At 54.8% G+C, this 18,360-nt stretch overlaps 1 protein-coding gene across 3 annotated transcripts in view; it reads right to left on the reverse strand.

The window, feature by feature from the left end:
* Positions 1-18,360, reverse strand: part of TLK1 (tousled like kinase 1) — a 1,414,233-nt gene that overhangs the window by 1,367,951 nt on the left and 27,922 nt on the right. Inside the window, exon 2 of one of the 3 annotated variants that reach the window (XM_069616192.1) lies at positions 9,252-9,281. The exons of the other annotated variants lie outside the window; for them this stretch is intronic. The gene's annotated coding sequence lies outside the window, so the exon portion shown is untranslated. The remainder of the gene's footprint in view (positions 1-9,251; positions 9,282-18,360) is intronic. 3 annotated transcript variants of the gene reach the window in all.

Consider the following 18,360-nt stretch of genomic DNA (forward strand, 5'->3'; position numbering starts at 1 on the left):
ATTTCACTCGCCGCACCCATCGAAACACGCCCCCCACAACACATGGCCTACCGTCCCGCGTTCCCACAGGTGTACCGATGAAAACGGTACCTCACATGTGTGGGTGCACCTACCTGGCCGCCAAGGGGAAAGCCTAAAACACAAGTAACCCCAAGTCTGTTGTCCATTCTGCCGACCGGCGCAACTTACAGATATGGGCCTCGGGTGTCCAAGCCACCGAGGAAAACAGGGAACCCCATGCATTTTCGAAAAGAGGACACCCGTGGGAATCCGCAGAGGTGTGATTTGCGCCCATCGCCCCAGATTTTTTTACCCAGACAGCCCTGCAAAGTCGGAAATGTGGGGAAAAAAACGCTTTTTCCGCACATTTCGCTCGCCGCACCCATCGAAACACGCCCCCCACAACACATGGCCTACTGTCCCGCGTTCCCACAGGTGTCCCGATGAAAACGGTACCTCACATGTGTGGGTGCACCTACCTGGCCGCCAAGGGGAAAGCCTAAAACACAAGTAACCCCAAGTCTGTTGTCAGAGGGAAATCTCCGACATTTTGCCGACCGGCGCAACTTACAGATATGGGCCTCGGGTGTCCAAGCCAGCGAGGAAAACAGGGAACCCCATGCATTTTCGAAAAGAGGACACCCGTGGGAATCCGCAGAGGTGTGATTTGCGCCCATCGCCCCAGATTTTTTTACCCAGACAGCCCTGCAAAGTCGGAAATGTGGGGAAAAAACCGCTTTTTCCGCACATTTCGCTCGCCGCACCCATCGAAACACGCCCCCCACAACACATGGCCTACCGTCCCGCGTTCCCACAGGTGTCCCGATGAAAACGGTACCTCACATGTGTGGGTGCACCTACCTGGCCGCCAAGGGGAAAGCCTAAAACACAAGTAACCCCAAGTCTGTTGTCAGAAGGAAATCTCCGACATTCTGCCGACCGGCGCAACTTACAGATATGGGCCTCGGGTGTCCAAGCCACCGAGGAAAACAGGGAACCCCATGCATTTTCGAAAAGAGGACACCCGTGGGAATCCGTAGAGGTGTGATTTGCGCCCATCGCCCCAGATTTTTTTACCCAGACAGCCCTGCAAAGTCGGAAATGTGGGGAAAAAAACGCTTTTTCCGCACATTTCGCTCGCCGCACCCATCGAAACACGCCCCCCACAACACATGGCCTACCGTCCCGCGTTCCCACAGGTGTCCCGATGAAAACGGTACCTCACATGTGTGGGTGCACCTACCTGGCCGCCAAGGGGAAAGCCTAAAACACAAGTAACCCCAAGTCTGTTGTCCATTCTGCCGACCGGCGCAACTTACAGATATGGGCCTCGGGTGTCCAAGCCACCGAGGAAAACAGGGAACCCCATGCATTTTCGAAAAGAGGACACCCGTGGGAATCCGCAGAGGTGTGATTTGCGCCCATCGCCCCAGATTTTTTTACCCAGACAGCCCTGCAAAGTCGGAAATGTGGGGAAAAAAAACGCTTTTTCCGCACATTTCGCTCGCCGCACCCATCTAAACGCGCCCCCCACAACACATGGCCTACCGTCCCGCGTTCCCACAGGTGTCCCGATGAAAACGGTACCTCACATGTGTGGGTGCACCTACCTGGCCGCCAAGGGGAAAGCCTAAAACACAAGTAACCCCAAGTCTGTTGTCAGAGGGAAATCTCCGACATTCTGCCGACCGGCGCAACTTACAGATATGGGCCTCGGGTGTCCAAGCCACCGAGGAAAACAGGGAACCCCATGCATTTTCGAAAAGAGGACACCCGTGGGAATCCGCAGAGGTGTGATTTGCGCCCATCGCCCCAGATTTTTTTACCCAGACAGCCCTGCAAAGTCGGAAATGTGGGGGAAAAAACGCTTTTTCCGCACATTTCACTCGCCGCACCCATCGAAACACGCCCCCCACAACACATGGCCTACCGTCCCGCGTTCCCACAGGTGTCCCGATGAAAACGGTACCTCACATGTGTGGGTGCACCTACCTGGCCGCCAAGGGGAAAGCCTAAAACACAAGTAACCCCAAGTCTGTTGTCCATTCTGCCGACCGGCGCAACTTACAGATATGGGCCTCGGGTGTCCAAGCCACCGAGGAAAACAGGGAACCCCATGCATTTTCGAAAAGAGGACACCCGTGGGAATCCGCAGAGGTGTGATTTGCGCCCATCGCCCCAGATTTTTTTACCCAGACAGCCCTGCAAAGTCGGAAATGTGGGGAAAAAAACGCTTTTTCCACACATTTCGCTCGCCGCACCCATCGAAACGCGCCCCCCACAACACATGGCCTACCGTCCCGCGTTCCCACAGGTGTCCCGATGAAAACGGTACCTCACATGTGTGGGTGCACCTACCTGGCCGCCAAGGGGAAAGCCTAAAACACAAGTAACCCCAAGTCTGTTGTCAGAGGGAAATCTCCGACATTCTGCCGACCGGCGCAACTTACAGATATGGGCCTCGGGTGTCCAAGCCACCGAGGGAAACAGGGAACCCCATGCATTTTCGAAAAGAGGACACCCGTGGGAATCCGCAGAGGTGTGATTTGCGCCCATCGCCCCAGATTTTTTTACCCAGACAGCCCTGCAAAGTCGGAAATGTGGGGGAAAAAACGCTTTTCCCGCACATTTCGCTCGCCGCACCCATCGAAACGCGCCCCCCACAACACATGGCCTACCGTCCCGCGTTCCCACAGGTGTCCCGATGAAAACGGTACCTCACATGTGTGGGTGCACCTACCTGGCCGCCAAGGGGAAAGCCTAAAACACAAGTAACCCCAAGTCTGTTGTCAGAGGGAAATCTCCGACATTCTGCCGACCGGCGCAACTTACAGATATGGGCCTCGGGTGTCCAAGCCACCGAGGAAAACAGGGAACCCCATGCATTTTCGAAAAGAGGACACCCGTGGGAATCCGCAGAGGTGTGATTTGCGCCCATCGCCCCAGATTTTTTTACCCAGACAGCCCTGCAAAGTCGGAAATGTGGGGGAAAAAACGCTTTTTCCGCACATTTCACTCGCCGCACCCATCGAAACACGCCCCCCACAACACATGGCCTACCGTCCCGCGTTCCCACAGGTGTACCGATGAAAACGGTACCTCACATGTGTGGGTGCACCTACCTGGCCGCCAAGGGGAAAGCCTAAAACACAAGTAACCCCAAGTCTGTTGTCCATTCTGCCGACCGGCGCAACTTACAGATATGGGCCTCGGGTGTCCAAGCCACCGAGGAAAACAGGGAACCCCATGCATTTTCGAAAAGAGGACACCCGTGGGAATCCGCAGAGGTGTGATTTGCGCCCATCGCCCCAGATTTTTTTACCCAGACAGCCCTGCAAAGTCGGAAATGTGGGGAAAAAAACGCTTTTTCCGCACATTTCGCTCGCCGCACCCATCGAAACACGCCCCCCACAACACATGGCCTACTGTCCCGCGTTCCCACAGGTGTCCCGATGAAAACGGTACCTCACATGTGTGGGTGCACCTACCTGGCCGCCAAGGGGAAAGCCTAAAACACAAGTAACCCCAAGTCTGTTGTCAGAGGGAAATCTCCGACATTTTGCCGACCGGCGCAACTTACAGATATGGGCCTCGGGTGTCCAAGCCAGCGAGGAAAACAGGGAACCCCATGCATTTTCGAAAAGAGGACACCCGTGGGAATCCGCAGAGGTGTGATTTGCGCCCATCGCCCCAGATTTTTTTACCCAGACAGCCCTGCAAAGTCGGAAATGTGGGGAAAAAACCGCTTTTTCCGCACATTTCGCTCGCCGCACCCATCGAAACACGCCCCCCACAACACATGGCCTACCGTCCCGCGTTCCCACAGGTGTCCCGATGAAAACGGTACCTCACATGTGTGGGTGCACCTACCTGGCCGCCAAGGGGAAAGCCTAAAACACAAGTAACCCCAAGTCTGTTGTCCATTCTGCCGACCGGCGCAACTTACAGATATGGGCCTCGGGTGTCCAAGCCACCGAGGAAAACAGGGAACCCCATGCATTTTCGAAAAGAGGACACCCGTGGGAATCCGCAGAGGTGTGATTTGCGCCCATCGCCCCAGATTTTTTTACCCAGACAGCCCTGCAAAGTCGGAAATGTGGGGAAAAAAACGCTTTTTCCGCACATTTCGCTCGCCGCACCCATCTAAACGCGCCCCCCACAACACATGGCCTACCGTCCCGCGTTCCCACAGGTGTCCCGATGAAAACGGTACCTCACATGTGTGGGTGCACCTACCTGGCCGCCAAGGGGAAAGCCTAAAACACAAGTAACCCCAAGTCTGTTGTCAGAGGGAAATATCCGACATTCTGCCGACCGGCGCAACTTACAGATATGGGCCTCGGGTGTCCAAGCCACCGAGGAAAACAGGGAACCCCATGCATTTTCGAAAAGAGGACACCCGTGGGAATCCGCAGAGGTGTGATTTGCGCCCATCGCCCCAGATTTTTTTACCCAGACAGCCCTGCAAAGTCGGAAATGTGGGGGAAAAAACGCTTTTTCCGCACATTTCACTCGCCGCACCCATCGAAACACGCCCCCCACAACACATGGCCTACCGTCCCGCGTTCCCACAGGTGTCCCGATGAAAACGGTACCTCACATGTGTGGGTGCACCTACCTGGCCGCCAAGGGGAAAGCCTAAAACACAAGTAACCCCAAGTCTGTTGTCCATTCTGCCGACCGGCGCAACTTACAGATATGGGCCTCGGGTGTCCAAGCCACCGAGGAAAACAGGGAACCCCATGCATTTTCGAAAAGAGGACACCCGTGGGAATCCGCAGAGGTGTGATTTGCGCCCATCGCCCCAGATTTTTTTACCCAGACAGCCCTGCAAAGTCGGAAATGTGGGGAAAAAGACGCTTTTTCCGCACATTTCGCTCGCCGCACCCATCGAAACACGCCCCCCACAACACATGGCCTACCGTCCCGCGTTCCCACAGGTGTCCCGATGAAAACGGTACCTCACATGTGTGGGTGCACCTACCTGGCCGCCAAGGGGAAAGCCTAAAACACAAGTAACCCCAAGTCTGTTGTCCATTCTGCCGACCGGCGCAACTTACAGATATGGGCCTCGGGTGTCCAAGCCACCGAGGAAAACAGGGAACCCCATGCATTTTCGAAAAGAGGACACCCGTGGGAATCCGCAGAGGTGTGATTTGCGCCCATCGCCCCAGATTTTTTTACCCAGACAGCCCTGCAAAGTCGGAAATGTGGGGAAAAAAACGCTTTTTCCGCACATTTCGCTCGCCGCACCCATCGAAACGCGCCCCCCACAACACATGGCCTACCGTCCCGCGTTCCCACAGGTGTCCCGATGAAAACGGTACCTCACATGTGTGGGTGCACCTACCTGGCCGCCAAGGGGAAAGCCTAAAACACAAGTAACCCCAAGTCTGTTGTCAGAGGGAAATCTCCGACATTCTGCCGACCGGCGCAACTTACAGATATGGGCCTCGGGTGTCCAAGCCACCGAGGAAAACAGGGAACCCCATGCATTTTTGAAAAGAGGACACCCGTGGGAATCCGCAGAGGTGTGATTTGCGCCCATCGCCCCAGATTTTTTTACCCAGACAGCCCTGCAAAGTCGGAAATGTGGGGAAAAAAACGCTTTTTCCGCACATTTCGCTCGCCGCACCCATCGAAACACGCCCCCCACAACACATGGCCTACCGTCCCGCGTTCCCACAGGTGTCCCGATGAAAACGGTACCTCACATGTGTGGGTGCACCTACCTGGCCGCCAAGGGGAAAGCCTAAAACACAAGTAACCCCAAGTCTGTTGTCAGAGGGAAATCTCCGACATTCTGCCGACCGGCGCAACTTACAGATATGGGCCTCGGGTGTCCAAGCCACCGAGGAAAACAGGGAACCCCATGCATTTTCGAAAAGAGGACACCCGTGGGAATCCGCAGAGGTGTGATTTGCGCCCATCGCCCCAGATTTTTTTACCCAGACAGCCCTGCAAAGTCGGAAATGTGGGGAAAAAAACGCTTTTTCCGCACATTTCGCTCGCCGCACCCATCGAAACGCGCCCCCCACAACACATGGCCTACCGTCCCGCGTTCCCACAGGTGTCCCGATGAAAACGGTACCTCACATGTGTGGGTGCACCTACCTGGCCGCCAAGGGGAAAGCCTAAAACACAAGTAACCCCAAGTCTGTTGTCCATTCTGCCGACCGGCGCAACTTACAGATATGGGCCTCGGGTGTCCAAGCCACCGAGGAAAACAGGGAACCCCATGCATTTTCGAAAAGAGGACACCCGTGGGAATCCGCAGAGGTGTGATTTGCGCCCATCGCCCCAGATTTTTTTACCCAGACAGCCCTGCAAAGTCGGAAATGTGGGGAAAAAAACGCTTTTTCCGCACATTTCGCTCGCCGCACCCATCGAAACACGCCCCCCACAACACATGGCCTACCGTCCCGCGTTCCCACAGGTGTCCCGATGAAAACGGTACCTCACATGTGTGGGTGCACCTACCTGGCCGCCAAGGGGAAAGCCTAAAACACAAGTAACCCCAAGTCTGTTGTCAGAGGGAAATCTCCGACATTCTGCCGACCGGCGCAACTTACAGATATGGGCCTCGGGTGTCCAAGCCACCGAGGAAAACAGGGAACCCCATGCATTTTCGAAAAGAGGACACCCGTGGGAATCCGCAGAGGTGTGATTTGCGCCCATCGCCCCAGAATTTTTTACCCAGACAGCCCTGCAAAGTCGGAAATGTGGGGAAAAAAACGCTTTTTCCGCACATTTCGCTCGCCGCACCCATCGAAACACGCCCCCCACAACACATGGCCTACCGTCCCGCGTTCCCACAGGTGTCCCGATGAAAACGGTACCTCACATGTGTGGGTGCACCTACCTGGCCGCCAAGGGGAAAGCCTAAAACACAAGTAACCCCAAGTCTGTTGTCCATTCTGCCGACCGGCGCAACTTACAGATATGGGCCTCGGGTGTCCAAGCCACCGAGGAAAACAGGGAACCCCATGCATTTTCGAAAAGAGGACACCCGTGGGAATCCGCAGAGGTGTGATTTGCGCCCATCGCCCCAGATTTTTTTACCCAGACAGCCCTGCAAAGTCGGAAATGTGGGGAAAAAAACGCTTTTTCCGCACATTTCGCTCGCCGCACCCATCGAAACGCGCCCCCCACAACACATGGCCTACCGTCCCGTGTTCCCACAGGTGTCCCGATGAAAACGGTACCTCACATGTGTGGGTGCACCTACCTGGCCGCCAAGGGGAAAGCCTAAAACACAAGTAACCCCAAGTCTGTTGTCAGAGGGAACTCTCCGACATTCTGCCGACCGGCGCAACTTACAGATATGGGCCTCGGGTGTCCAAGCCACCGAGGAAAACAGGGAACCCCATGCATTTTCGAAAAGAGGACACCCGTGGGAATCCGCAGAGGTGTGATTTGCGCCCATCGCCCCAGATTTTTTTACCCAGACAGCCCTGCAAAGTCGGAAATGTGGGGAAAAAAACGCTTTTTCCGCACATTTCGCTCGCCGCACCCATCGAAACACGCCCCCCACAACACATGGCCTACCGTCCCGCGTTCCCACAGGTGTCCCGATGAAAACGGTACCTCACATGTGTGGGTGCACCTACCTGGCCGCCAAGGGGAAAGCCTAAAACACAAGTAACCCCAAGTCTGTTGTCAGAGGGAAATCTCCGACATTCTGCCGACCGGCGCAACTTACAGATATGGGCCTCGGGTGTCCAAGCCACCGAGGAAAACAGGGAACCCCATGCATTTTCGAAAAGAGGACACCCGTGGGAATCCGCAGAGGTGTGATTTGCGCCCATCGCCCCAGATTTTTTTACCCAGACAGCCCTGCAAAGTCGGAAATGTGGGGAAAAAAACGCTTTTTCCGCACATTTCGCTCGCCGCACCCATCGAAACACGCCCCCCACAACACATGGCCTACCGTCCCGCGTTCCCACAGGTGTCCCGATGAAAACGGTACCTCACATGTGTGGGTGCACCTACCTGGCCGCCAAGGGGAAAGCCTAAAACACAAGTAACCCCAAGTCTGTTGTCCATTCTGCCGACCGGCGCAACTTACAGATATGGGCCTCGGGTGTCCAAGCCACCGAGGAAAACAGGGAACCCCATGCATTTTCGAAAAGAGGACACCCGTGGGAATCCGCAGAGGTGTGATTTGCGCCCATCGCCCCAGATTTTTTTACCCAGACAGCCCTGCAAAGTCGGAAATGTGGGGAAAAAAACGCTTTTTCCGCACATTTCGCTCGCCGCACCCATCGAAACGCGCCCCCCACAACACATGGCCTACCGTCCCGCGTTCCCACAGGTGTCCCGATGAAAACGGTACCTCACATGTGTGGGTGCACCTACCTGGCCGCCAAGGGTAAAGCCTAAAACACAAGTAACCCCAAGTCTGTTGTCAGAGGGAAATCTCCGACATTCTGCCGACCGGCGCAACTTACAGATATGGGCCTCGGGTGTCCAAGCCACCGAGGAAAACAGGGAACCCCATGCATTTTCGAAAAGAGGACACCCGTGGGAATCCGCAGAGGTGTGATTTGCGCCCATCGCCCCAGATTTTTTTACCCAGACAGCCCTGCAAAGTCGGAAATGTGGGGGAAAAAACGCTTTTTCCGCACATTTCACTCGCCGCACCCATCGAAACACGCCCCCCACAACACATGGCCTATCGTCCCGCGTTCCCACAGGTGTCCCGATGAAAACGGTACCTCACATGTGTGGGTGCACCTACCGGGGGCGCAAAAGGAAAAGGGTAACCAACTGGGAACCCCAAGCCATTCGCCACTGCCCATTTTGTTCATGTGGGCAACCTACAGATTTGGGCCTAGGGTGTCGCAGCCAGCAAGGGAAACAGGGAACCCCATGCATTTCCCAAAAGAGGACACCCGTGGGAATCCACAGAGGTCTGACTTACGCAAATCGGCCCAGAATGTAATACCCAGAACCACCAGCAAAGACCCACATGGGAGAAGGGTGCCCAAGGCCAGGGATATTACCGCCGACTTTGCTGGAGCCCTGGCTGCCCTGCGTTACAGCTTCTCCCCACCAAGGAGTCTCGGCAGTGTGCCAATACCTCCCCGAAGGGAAAAGCTGTAATGCAGCCAAGCCGCAACTCCAGGACAGTTGGAGGTGATCTGCCCAGACGGGCCATTCCCACCCACACCACCAACAATCCAGCCCCAGTCTCACCCACCCCACTGACAGTGGGCCCTAACCATAGAATAATAAAAAACAGTACTCACATAACGTTGCAGCTGCTCGGGTAGAAAAAGCTGTAAACAAAACAAAGAACATGTGTTACCTATGGTCACACCAGCAAAATGTAGCCCTCCCCGGGGGCAGATAGGGGGGGGGGGGTTGTCCTGCACTCCTCCCTGGGCTGAGGCGTCCGTTCCTAGGAGCAGATATCTGGTCCCAGGAAGGGCTGCATGACTTGGCACCCACTCCATTGCGGGTGGGGGGGGGGTCAACGCCCCATCCCATTAGAAAATTCCCTGACCCATTGGGGTGCCCCACCGCCCCCCCTAAAAAGCGTACCACCATTTTCATTTTTTTCCTTTGGTAACCCAACTCCCCTTGGTGCAGAGGGTCACATTGGTGTGCCAATCTGGCGCCGGGGTGCCCAAACCTTACTGCCCCACCCACTGGGGGGGCCTGACCCACCATTTTTGGGGGCCCTCTCCCCCCTCACCCCAAATGGCTGGGGGACACACCTCATGCAGGCCTCCCTGGGCCTCCTCCAAACGGCTGCGTGAGGTACACCCCACCTCCATTTGGGGTGAGGGGGGAGAGGGCCACGCCAAAAGGTGGGGCAGGACCCCCAATAGATGGGGCAGTAGGGTTTGGGCACCCTGGGGGCAGATAGCCACACTAATGTGGCCATCTGCACCAAGCAAAGTTGGGTAAACAAAAACAAAATATACAAAACCACAGGCTGCTTTTTAGGGGGGGCTGAGGGCCACCCTAAATTGGCAGCGCATGATGTACCGCAACGGGGGGTGGCCCTCAACCCCCCCCCCACCCCAAATGGAGGGCCCCACCTCATGCAACCCTCCCTGGGGGCAGATATCTGCTCCTAGGAAGGGGCATCTGACCCCAGGGAGGGATGCATGAGGTGAGGCCCCCCTATCTGCGCCCAGGGAGGGTTGCATGAGGTGGGGCCCTCCATTTGGGGTGGGGGGGGGTTGAGGGCCACCCCCCGTTGCGGTACATCATGCGCTGCCAATTCAGGGTGGCCCTCAGCCCCCCCTAAAAAGCAGCCTGTGATTTTGTATATTTTTTTTTGTTTACCCAACTTGGCTTGGTGCAGATGGGCCCATTAGTGTGGCTATCTGCCCCCAGGGTGCCCAAACCCTACTGCCCCATCTATTGGGGGTCCTGCCCGACCTTTTGGGGTGCCCCCCCCACCCCACCCCCAATGGCTGGGGGACACACCTCATGCAGGCCTCCCTGGGCCTCCTCCAAACGGCTGCGTGAGGTACACCCCACCTCCATTTGGGGTGAGGGGGGAGAGGGCCACCCCAAAAGGTGGGGCAGGACCCCCAATAGATGGGGCAGTAGGGTTTGGGCACCCTGGGGGCAGATAGCCACACTAATGTGGCCATCTGCACCAAGCAAAGTTGGGTAAACAAAAAAAAATATACAAAACCACAGGCTGCTTTTTAGGGGGGGCTGAGGGCCACCCTAAATTGGCAGCGCATGATGTACCGCAACGGGGGGTGGCCCTCAACCCCCCCCACCCCAAATGGAGGGCCCCACCTCATGCAACCCTCCCTGGGGGCAGATATCTGCTCCTAGGAAGGGGCATCTGACCCCAGGGAGGGATGCATGAGGTGAGGCCCCCCCTATCTGCGCCCAGGGAGGGTTGCATGAGGTGGGGCCCTCCATTTGGGGTGGGGGGGGGTTGAGGGCCACCCCCCGTTGCGGTACATCATGCGCTGCCAATTCAGGGTGGCCCTCAGCCCCCCCTAAAAAGCAGCCTGTGATTTTGTATATTTTTTTTTGTTTACCCAACTTGGCTTGGTGCAGATGGGCCCATTAGTGTGGCTATCTGCCCCCAGGGTGCCCAAACCCTACTGCCCCATCTATTGGGGGTCCTGCCCCACCTTTTGGGGCGCCCCCCCCCACCCCACCCCCAATGGCTGGGGGACACACCTCATGCAGGCCTCCCTGGGCCTCCTCCAAACGGCTGCGTGAGGTACACCCCACCTCCATTTGGAGTGAGGGGGGAGAGGGCCACCCCAAAAGGTGGGGCAGGACCCCCAATAGATGGGGCAGTAGGGTTTGGGCACCCTGGGGGCAGATAGCCACACTAATGTGGCCATCTGCACCAAGCAAAGTTGGGTAAACAAAAAAAAATATACAAAACCACAGGCTGCTTTTTAGGGGGGGCTGAGGGCCACCCTAAATTGGCAGCGCATGATGTACCGCAACGGGGGGTGGCCCTCAACCCCCCCGCACCCCAAATGGAGGGCCCCACCTCATGCAACCCTCCCTGGGGGCAGATATCTGCTCCTAGGAAGGGGCATCTGACCCCAGGGAGGGATGCATGAGGTGAGGCCCCCCCTATCTGCGCCCAGGGAGGGTTGCATGAGGTGGGGCCCTCCATTTGGGGTGGGGGGGGGTTGAGGGCCACCCCCCGTTGCGGTACATCATGCGCTGCCAATTCAGGGTGGCCCTCAGCCCCCCCTAAAAAGCAGCCTGTGATTTTGTATATTTTTTTTTGTTTACCCAACTTGGCTTGGTGCAGATGGGCCCATTAGTGTGGCTATCTGCCCCCAGGGTGCCCAAACCCTACTGCCCCATCTATTGGGGGTCCTGCCCCACCTTTTGGGGTGCCCCCCCCCCACCCCACCCCCAATGGCTGGGGGACACACCTCATGCAGGCCTCCCTGGGCCTCCTCCAAACGGCTGCGTGAGGTACACCCCACCTCCATTTGGGGTGAGGGGGGAGAGGGCCACCCCAAAAGGTGGGGCAGGACCCCCAATAGATGGGGCAGTAGGGTTTGGGCACCCTGGGGGCAGATAGCCACACTAATGTGGCCATCTGCACCAAGCAAAGTTGGGTAAACAAAAAAAAATATACAAAACCACAGGCTGCTTTTTAGGGGGGGCTGAGGGCCACCCTAAATTGGCAGCGCATGATGTACCGCAACGGGGGGTGGCCCTCAACCCCCCCCCACCCCAAATGGAGGGCCCCACCTCATGCAACCCTCCCTGGGGGCAGATATCTGCTCCTAGGAAGGGGCATCTGACCCCAGGGAGGGATGCATGAGGTGAGGCCCCCCCTATCTGCGCCCAGGGAGGGTTGCATGAGGTGGGGCCCTCCATTTGGGGTGGGGGGGGGTTGAGGGCCACCCCCCGTTGCGGTACATCATGCGCTGCCAATTCAGGGTGGCCCTCAGCCCCCCCTAAAAAGCAGCCTGTGATTTTGTATATTTTTTTTTGTTTACCCAACTTGGCTTGGTGCAGATGGGCCCATTAGTGTGGCTATCTGCCCCCAGGGTGCCCAAACCCTACTGCCCCATCTATTGGGGGTCCTGCCCCACCTTTTGGGGTGCCCCCCCCCACCCCACCCCCAATGGCTGGGGGACACACCTCATGCAGGCCTCCCTGGGCCTCCTCCAAACGGCTGCGTGAGGTACACCCCACCTCCATTTGGGGTGAGGGGGGAGAGGGCCACCCCAAAAGGTGGGGCAGGACCCCCAATAGATGGGGCAGTAGGGTTTGGGCACCCTGGGGGCAGATAGCCACACTAATGTGGCCATCTGCACCAAGCAAAGTTGGGTAAACAAAAAAAAATATACAAAACCACAGGCTGCTTTTTAGGGGGGGCTGAGGGCCACCCTAAATTGGCAGCGCATGATGTACCGCAACGGGGGGTGGCCCTCAACCCCCCCCCACCCCAAATGGAGGGCCCCACCTCATGCAACCCTCCCTGGGGGCAGATATCTGCTCCTAGGAAGGGGCATCTGACCCCAGGGAGGGATGCATGAGGTGAGGCCCCCCCTATCTGCGCCCAGGGAGGGTTGCATGAGGTGGGGCCCTCCATTTGGGGTGGGGGGGGTTGAGGGCCACCCCCCGTTGCGGTACATCATGCGCTGCCAATTCAGGGTGGCCCTCAGCCCCCCCTAAAAAGCAGCCTGTGATTTTGTATATTTTTTTTTGTTTACCCAACTTGGCTTGGTGCAGATGGGCCCATTAGTGTGGCTATCTGCCCCCAGGGTGCCCAAACCTTACTGTCTGATCTATTGGGGGTCCTGCCCCAGCTTTTGGGGTGCCCCCCCCCCACCCCACCCCCAATGGCTGGGGGACACACCTCATGCAGGCCTCCCTGGGCCTCCTCCAAACGGCTGCGTGAGGTACACCCCACCTCCATTTGGGGTGAGGGGGGAGAGGGCCACCCCAAAAGGTGGGGCTGGACCCCCAATAGATGGGGCAGTAGGGTTTGGGCACCCTGGGGGCAGATAGCCACACTAATGTGGCCATCTGCACCAAGCAAAGTTGGGTAAACAAAAAAAAAATTACAAAACCACAGGCTGCTTTTTAGGGGGGGCTGAGGGCCACCCTAAATTGGCAGCGCATGATGTACCGCAACGGGGGGTGGCCCTCAACCCCCCCCCACCCCAAATGGAGGGCCCCACCTCATGCAACCCTCCCTGGGGGCAGATAGGGGGGGCCCCACCTCATGCATCCCTCCCTGGGGTCAGATGGCCCTCCCTAGGAACAGATATCTGCCCCCAGGGAGGGTTACAAGGGGTGCCCCCTTTCTACTTTGGTTGGGGGGGCACCCGCCCCTATGGGGGGACACCCCCTCCCTTTCATTCAGTAAATAATCCATGGTGGCTAGTGGCCCCCACCCCTTCCCCCAACCCTGTTTCCCATCATTTCATTTTTGTTTTTTATTTTACATTCCCTTGGGGCAGATGGTCAGCCATCTGCCCCAGGGTTCACATACACGTGCCCCCATGCTTTGGGGTCGGGAGGGGGGAGAGGGCTGCTTACTTGAAGCAGCCCCCTTCCCACCCCCCACCTCACAAAGAGATCCATGGTGGTCTAGTGGGTTGCTGGTCACGGATCGAGCGCTCTGCGCCGATCCGTGACCAGCAATGCCTCATATGTGGTGTCCTTGGAAAGGGGAGAAAGTCCCCTTTCCAGGGACACCACTTTCTGTTCAATCCCTGGTGGCCTAGTGGGCCCCAGGACCCCAAACCCCCTCCCACCTCCCCCCATCCCTCAGATTATTATTATTTTTTTTATATATATTTCCCTGGGGGCAGATGGCCAGCCATCTGCCCCCAGGGTACATTTTCATGTGTCCCCATGCTTTGGGGGCCGGGGGGGGGGGGAGAGGGCTGCTTACCTGAAGCAGCCCCCCTCCCCCCCAACTCGCAAACAGATCCATGGTGGTTCAGTGGGTTGCTGGTCACGGATCAGCGCTCTGCGCTGATCCGTGACCAGCAATGCGGCATATGAGTGGTGTCCCTGGAAAGGGGAGAAAGTCCCCTTTCCAGGGACACCACTTTTAGGTCAATCGCTGGTGGCCCAGTGGGCCCCAGGGCCCAAAACCCCCTCCCACCTCCCTCCTTCCCTCGATTTTTTTTTTTTTTTTTTTTTTTTCCCCCCACCCCCGGGGGCAGTGATCATCTGCCCCCAGGGGTCCCTGGCGCTGTGGCCCCATGCTTTGGGGCCACGGGGGAAGGGGGCCGCTTACCTAGTAAGCAGCCCCCCCTCCCCCACGCGTCACAAAAGGATCTTCGTTTGATCCGTGACGTTGCTGCCCGCGGATCGAGGCGCCCTGCGCCCGATCCGCGGGCAGCAAAGTCACACAATGGGTACCGTTGGAAAGGGGAGAATCTCCCCTTTCCAACGGTACCCGCCTCGATCTCCGGCTTGAAATACAGCCGGAGATCGAGGCGGAACAAGAAGGGCACTCACCTTCTCTCTCCAACGCAGCAGCCGAAAATGGCTGCTGCGTTGGAAATACTTTCCGTTTCACGCCGACGTGCGTAACGCACGTCGGCGTGAAACTGAAGGAAATCCAACCCCCGGGCAGTGAGGGGGGACCTCCCCCTCGCATAGCCCGGGGGTTGGATTACAGTTTTGAGCGATCCCTGCTTTGCAGGGATCGCTCAAAACAAGGTGCCAAAAAGGACGAGCTATCTCGTCCTTGGCACTGCGTGTGCACTTCCAAGGACGAGATACCTCGTCCTTGGCACTTAAAGGGTTAAATTGTGATTTAGCCAATAACATCGACTTTCCTCAAGCAAACAATTAAAACATAGTACATACATAACATTTCCCAAAACGCAGATTGAACTCATCAATATCTAAAATTGATATTTAAAACAAAACACAATTAAAGTTTAATAAAAGTATTCTAAGAAATAAAAAAAGGAACAGGTCGCTGTACAATAAAAAAGGAAAGATCAAGAAAATGTAAGAATTACCTGCGCCTTGGTTCCAAGCACAGAGATATCAAAACTTGCACAACCTGAATTGTCAAACCCGTTTCATGGCCTGAAACTAGCCTTTCCAGAAGCAATCATTACATAGCCAATCAGGTTTATCAACGAGCCTACCTAATATTCTACACCTTGTTTCATAGGTATTCCTACATTTTAGAAGGATGTGCTTTAGTGTTTGAGGAACTTTGTTACATATGCTACAGCTGTAGTGTCTAGGTTCAGCGTTATCCCCGATGGCTATAATTTCCCCTGTATTCATTATATTTGCAGGTACCCTTAGAAAATCCATCCTCCGTGATTTATCTGGGAAAGGAGTCAGGTACTCGGAATGTGGTCACACAGTTTATCATACTGTGACAATCCAATCCAAATGTAAGAGAGCTCTCTACCAAAACATTGCCTTGTAACAATAAGCTGGAGTTAGTTGTTGGCTCAAAACGGTCTGCGTCACCCAGACAGAAAACAGTCAATTTTATGGGGGATGTTCATTGTGACAATAGTGTACTCCAAATCACCAAACAAAGCCTTATTTAAGTCATATGTTGGGTTGAAGAGAGTGCGAGGTGGAGACTTCGATGATATGCCCGATAACAACTTAGGTTGAATATTTTCGACTTTCCTATGAATTTGAGCAACTTACTTTTTTTGAGGGAATAGTTAATCCACTTTCCTGTGATCTATCATACACTCCCAAATGATTTCTAGTTTCCCCTTCACAAACAAAGACACTGTCTAACTCGGGTGCTCTTAAATCATCTGTGAGCACCGCGCTTGTAGAAATAGACATTTTTGTTTTAAAAGTCAAAGAGGCGATTTATTCTGGTCCGACACAGTCAATGGAAACTTTCCTTTCCAAGTTTGCTGCCGAATCAGCCATGATTTACACAATGTTGCAGAGGGAAACTCCCACTAATTCGTGTATGGTGTGTAAGTGACAGCTATGAGATACAGCCCAAACAGGCAGTCCCATCGGTAGTAACTAGGAAACACTTATACAGTGGAAGGTGTGCTTCAGAAAGACTTCATGACAGTTTTGTTTTCATCGCCCTCCCTTCTTCTGAATAGTAGGTGCCATAGACACACCCCACTCCAGTCCTCTGCTTATAGAGCTGCAAACTGGATTAACAATAACATTTTAAAACATCATGTATATTGCGACTGTTCTTGACAGCAAGCTTCATGACAGCAAGCTTCATTACCTTTCCAAAAACTTAATGTCCCTGAAGTCAGGAAATTTTATTTGCAGTCTAGATACCATGGTCCCAGAAGTCAAAAGGTCACACAAAAGCGTGACGTGCATCGGATTCCTGGGATGGGGGTAGGGAGGGGCTATATGCAAAATCTTTTCTCAAGATCTGCGGTACAGTGTGGAAGTGAGAGGGTCTTGCAGGAAAAACTGGCAGCATCACATGGTCAGTTTTCTGATTTGGTCCCTAATCTTTTGCATGTTGATTAGAAGTCCTTCAAGGTAGCAACTTGATAAAACACGTTGGCTAGGATGGGAGCATTTTAAGTTCAGATTTAAAATTAGGCTGACTTTTTACAAAATTCAAGTTTGAAAATGCAGCGATGGAAAGAACTTACTGCTGTAAACAGCAGTTTCCTTGTAGGAGGCTGGTTTTGTGGAGAATATAGTCTTTTTGAATATCGATAATTTCACCCAGATTAAAGTCACATTTATTATTCCTATGCATCCTTCTCAGAATTGCCATTTTCAATTAAAAAATGCCTTTAAACAGTTCCACAACCTTTTCACTGTAATGGGAACTAGATAATGTTAATCTTGGCCACTTCTGCAGTGTAAATGAAAAGTTTTATTTTGCAGAGCAGTGTTATGAAGGGAGATTCGTTAGCTGATTTTACTAAACCCCGGTCAATAGAAAACAAATGTGGACATCCCTTTCCAGAGATTAAGACCTTGGTCTGCGACCCTGCCACTTAGCCAACCATAGCTACTATATCCAGGGCTCAAGTCAAGGGTAGACGCGGGTGGATGACGTCCGCCCACGTTTTTCAGAGGGTGAATGCCGTCCACTCTGGGCATTTTAGAGACGTAGGTAAAATGAGACAGTTTGCACTGTGTATTTTGAATATTAACAACTGACTCCGCATTCATGGGATGAGGTTGCGCTGGGGATTCGAACTGTGGTTGCAAGCTTCGGAGGTCGGGCACTTCACTACACCATATGACTAGATGAAAGAGATTGAATGGTTGATAGTGTAATGTCACATTGGAACTGTGTGCGCAAAGGAAATATTGCCATCGACTGGGTCAGGGCTGGCTTGTGAGCAGCCGGGTGAAACGGGGAGAGGTGGGATTTGAGGGGGGGGGGGTTTGAGGGGACTGCTGCTGAAATGTGCACGTCTATTCCAGTTTAGAACAGACACATTTTGAGGGGACCAGCAAGTATTGAACTTCACCAGTCGCATCCACAGCTAAAGGCTTGTGTTCTCAACGGGGCGAGTTGGGGGCTGTCTGGCCCCCCCTGTTCTTCACGCAACTCAGCACTTCGTTTCCACAGTAAAACAACTGTGCCGCATATGGTAATATGCCTGGCCTAGTGCTTGGAAATACTAAACCAAACCAACCCTTTTGGGCACTGAGAGACAACTTTAAACTTCAGCGATATAGGACTACAGTATTACAGCAAATGGCCATGCAAATAGGGTAAATACAGGGACTCCCATCAGGAGTGGTGGTTGCTAAATCAGCAGCTTGGTACAGGCGTAGAGTCAGGATAGTCTAAAGGCAACGACAGAATTGGCGTCAGTCCAGGTTACTAGTCGAGGGATCATGGGGGTGTACGGCTTCCTTTATGCTGTCCTCCTTTGGGTGTTTGAGGAAAATAAAAACAAGGAAACTTCTTGCTGCATACCGTGGCGT

This window comes from Ambystoma mexicanum, chromosome 9 (assembly GCF_040938575.1).
Source record: "Ambystoma mexicanum isolate Mex_15411 chromosome 9, UKY_AmexF1_1, whole genome shotgun sequence".
NCBI lineage: Eukaryota > Metazoa > Chordata > Amphibia > Caudata > Ambystomatidae > Ambystoma > Ambystoma mexicanum.